Source organism: Oncorhynchus mykiss, chromosome 12, assembly GCF_013265735.2.
Source record: "Oncorhynchus mykiss isolate Arlee chromosome 12, USDA_OmykA_1.1, whole genome shotgun sequence".
NCBI classification, from domain to species: Eukaryota; Metazoa; Chordata; class Actinopteri; order Salmoniformes; family Salmonidae; genus Oncorhynchus; species Oncorhynchus mykiss.
The window spans coordinates 69903076-69907420 of record NC_048576.1 but is presented as its reverse complement, the minus strand read 5'-3'; positions in this window follow the sequence as shown (position 1 = coordinate 69907420).

Sequence of the window (4345 nt, the reverse complement as noted above, 5' to 3'; positions counted from 1 at the left end):
TGCGATATGGGGAAGTGGTAGATATACAATAAAAATGATGAGGACACGTGGGACCATAGTACCCTCCCCTCATTCTATCTCCAAGCGTCCTCCCGTTGCCATGCAGTTCTATATCTCCACACAAGCAGATTCTACAACCTGGGTACCAAGGTGCCAATTGAGGTAAACATGGTAGGGTTTTGTGTGTTCATTCATTTTCTATGAGGACTTATGAATGGCAAAAGTCAACACGAGTAATTCATGAAGATCCTGAATAGATAGGTCCAGGGATAGACGAGGTGGGAAAAATGTCCTTCAGAGAAAACAATACATATCGGTCAGTATTGTGGTGCAGCTGAACTCACTAACAGAATGTATTGTAATGAACAAAATGGAGATCCACACAGCAAATGAAAAGTGGTATCCAATAGCATGACATGGTGCACCCATATTGCCCAGAGGTGTGTATGGTAAATACAGATGTCATTCTCCTTCTCTATCTCCAGTATGCGAATCTGCGATATGGGGAAGTGGTAGATATACAATAAAAATGATGAGGACACGTGGGACCATAGTACCCTCCCCTCATTCTATCTCCAAGCGTCCTCCCGTTGCCATGCAGTTCTATATCTCCACACAAGCAGATTCTACAACCTGGGTACCAAGGTGCCAATTGAGGTAAACATGGTAGGGTTTTGTGTGTTCATTCATTTTCTATGAGGACTTATGAATGGCAAAAGTCAACACGAGTAATTCATGAAGATCCTGAATAGATAGGTCCAGGGATAGACGAGGTGGGAAAAATGTCCTTCAGAGAAAACAATACATATCGGTCAGTATTGTGGTGCAGCTGAACTCACTAACAGAATGTATTGTAATGAACAAAATGGAGATCCACACAGCAAATGAAAAGTGGTATCCAATAGCATGACATGGTGCACCCATATTGCCCAGAGGTGTGTATGGTAAATACAGATGTCATTCTCCTTCTCTATCTCCAGCTGTCCACTACAGTAAGGAGACACAGAAGCTGCAGGAACACATCGAAAAATGGCACAGTGAAGAGTGTAGAGCGATGACAAGCTATTGTTGGAGGAAGTGGGCTTGACTAGCAGGCTGTGTGTGTGTGTGTGTGTGTGTGTGTGTGTGTGTGTGTGTGTGTGTGTGTGTGTGTGTGTGTGTGTGTGTGTGTGTGTGTGTGTGTGTGTGTGTGTGTGTGTGTGTGTGTGTGTGTTGGAGCTGATAAGAAGTGTCCTGAGGTGACTCCATGTAAGCTGGATGGCTTAGACGATCATACAGATAGCTGAATGTGCAGAACGAGGGCTATTGTTGTGCACAAAATAATAATCATGCCTCAATGTGCCATTTCTTTAAAGGATAATTTTGCATTTTTACAACCAAATCAACATTTTTTTAATGTAAATGCCATGTTATAGAAGGGTCCAGACTAAAGGTCTTCACGGGTCCGACTGAACCCGAATACCAGAGACCCGACCCGGGAACCGAGTAGGTCTGGGTCAAAAATTCAAACTTTTCCCTCGGGTCTGGGTCGGGTCCTGTTTGATGGTCATTGGGTCTGATAGACCGAGTGGACCCAAATGCACCCGACCACAGCTCTGTATAGCCTATAGCATATTTATTTTACGCTAATATGGTGAACTTTTTGGACCTGAGAAGATCACTTTTTTTTTTGTCAATTTCACTTGTTTTTGAGACACTTACCCCAACCAGCAATTCACTTCTTCATCCTCATTGTGCAGTACGGGGGCTCTGAAAAAAACATTAACAAATGCTCCAAAAACTACCAAATATGTCATTTTATAAATGGAATCACTCTCAGTATAGTGATGTTGGTCCCTCAGGTTTGTGGGATAAAAATGAGAACTCTATAGTGAATATCTTCTCGCTACTGTGATTATCATGTCTTTGATTGTGAATATCTTCTCCTCAGCCACCCAGGCCATCCTTCTACTTCAGAGGCGCCCATATACCTGGAGTGCATTAAGGCCATGACAGAGATGCACTTGTCAATTTTGCGTCCTGCCTAATGCTGCATTCATATTCAGAACCAAGTAGGAAGTTGGTAATTTCCAGTTGTGAAGTGGTAAATACGAGTTGGATGCATTCATGTGCTTTGAACTCGTTGAGAAATGTTGATTAGCTAATGGAAAACAAGCTGCGGTAAACATAAACGAAAATTACAGCTATCATGCTCACAAATCACAGTGTTAAAAAATCATAATTAATAGATTGCTTTTTATCATGTTTAATGTTTAATGTTTAATCATGTTTAATGTTTAACATTTAAATCATGTTTTGTTGCATTTAATTCATAGGGTAATTTTCCCCCCTTAATAAACTTGTACCATTTGAATGTAGACATAAATATAAGAATATTTTCTTTTACACATTTAAGTAAACGCTTTACTAAAATATGCAAATGAGGTGAAATCTCATTAAATATATGCATATTTTCATATTGAGCAAATCCATTTTTCTGGACACTGGGTGTAGTCAGGCTAAATATGTTTTATTTCATTTTGTTGAGACACTCCAGGACCGAACTTGTCCAGAGCAGATTGTGGATAAATAGTTTTTTCAACTTTTTATCTGTAAAATACTAAAGACATGTACGTAAAATGCATTTTTGGCGTATTTTTCAGAAGAAAATGTTATTTACAATAAACAATTTACAACATATCAACAGCCAGCTGCACCAGAAATACCGTTCAACTGACAACCGAATCAGCCTCCAGGCGCCTGCCACAAGGAGTCGCGATGAGCCAAGTAAAAATGTGTAACCTTAATTTAACTACAGTAGGCAATCCAGTTAAGAACAAACTCTTATTTACAATGACGGCCTACTCCGGCCAAACCCGCACGACACTGGGCCAATTGTGCACCGCCCTATGGGACTCCCAATCCCGGCCGGTTGTGATACAGCCTGGATTTGAAACAGGGTGTCTGTATTGACGCCTCTAGCAGTGCGCCCAGTGATGGTTGTAGCTTGTATGGCTCCCTGGGCAAACCCCCCCTTCAGCCCCCACCATAAAACACCATTCTGCACTAACTGTAATTCGAATTCACCCCAAAAGACTCCATATATCACAAAATATACAAAATATCAGCTTAACATAGATGTATTTTAAGTTAGACTACAGCATTGGAAATTCCCCTTACTGAGCTCAGGACCAATCAATACAATCATAGAAAACCTTCATGATTCACCATGGTGGTGTACAGACTGGTTTTCGATTATTCTTAACGATTTCGCACAAACCAGAAACAAATGCGACAATATGTCTGTGAAACTATATATTCACAGTATTATGAATGAATTGTGGTTTATTAGGTTGCATTTCGTTGTGTGACTGATTTTACTAATTGCATTTGTACTGTACAATGTTAGAGGTGCGCTATTTGATAGATTCCCCCGCTTCCCATACCTTCGGCTTCCAGTGGGGAGACCTGAGGTCAACCTACCCCCGCCCCCCTCCCCATCTCGTACTTCTGTGTGGGAGACCTTCCCTGGCAGTAGCCTGACCATGTCGCCTATACCTAAATCCGCCACTGGCTGCGCCACTCGGGAACCTCCCCGGCCAAACCCTCCCTTAACCCGGACGACGATAGGACAATTGTGCGCCACCCTATGGGACTCCCTGTCACGGCCGGGATGCCTTATTTCTATTATAAACTGGTTACCAACATAATAACTTATAGTAATTTTTGCGTCCAGAACTACTCCAGAGCTGACTGTAGTAGGCTAGTAGAGGCTCCTAAATCATGGGGGATGTGTTCTGTCTGGGAATCCTTGGGTTTGGGAATAATAGTTTCGTATGATCAAGGAATTAATACTCTTGCAACAAAGGCTACATCGCTACTTTTCTCTCAAATCTGATTGTAGTAAGATATGCTACCCTCTGCTGTAAGAATACAGTAGTTGCATCGTAGTGTGTTGAATAGATGCTGAACAGTGGGGATCTGTTGATTGCTAAAAATATATATATATATATATACAATACATGTTTGAGCTAACCTGGGCTGCGTTCTGTATGTGTTTACGGTCTGGAATGTTCAATTGAACGGAAACGGTGCCGTACTGAACGACCGGTTGAAAAACGGGTAGGGGTTGGTTTATGGGTTGGGAACGCTGTCAGTATGGCCACTGGCCTTTAAAGGCGTCACACGTTGCTTCAAGCCAAACCCACCAAACGTACCTCAAAGTCTGCTCAATAACATTTTGGGGGATCGTGTCGTTCAGTACAAACCGTCCCGCAACGTATCAAAACGTTCATGCGAACTGAATGCACCTCAGGCATTGTGCGATCTGACATGTCTGCAACCAGTCAGCCTGGAACACGGCCAT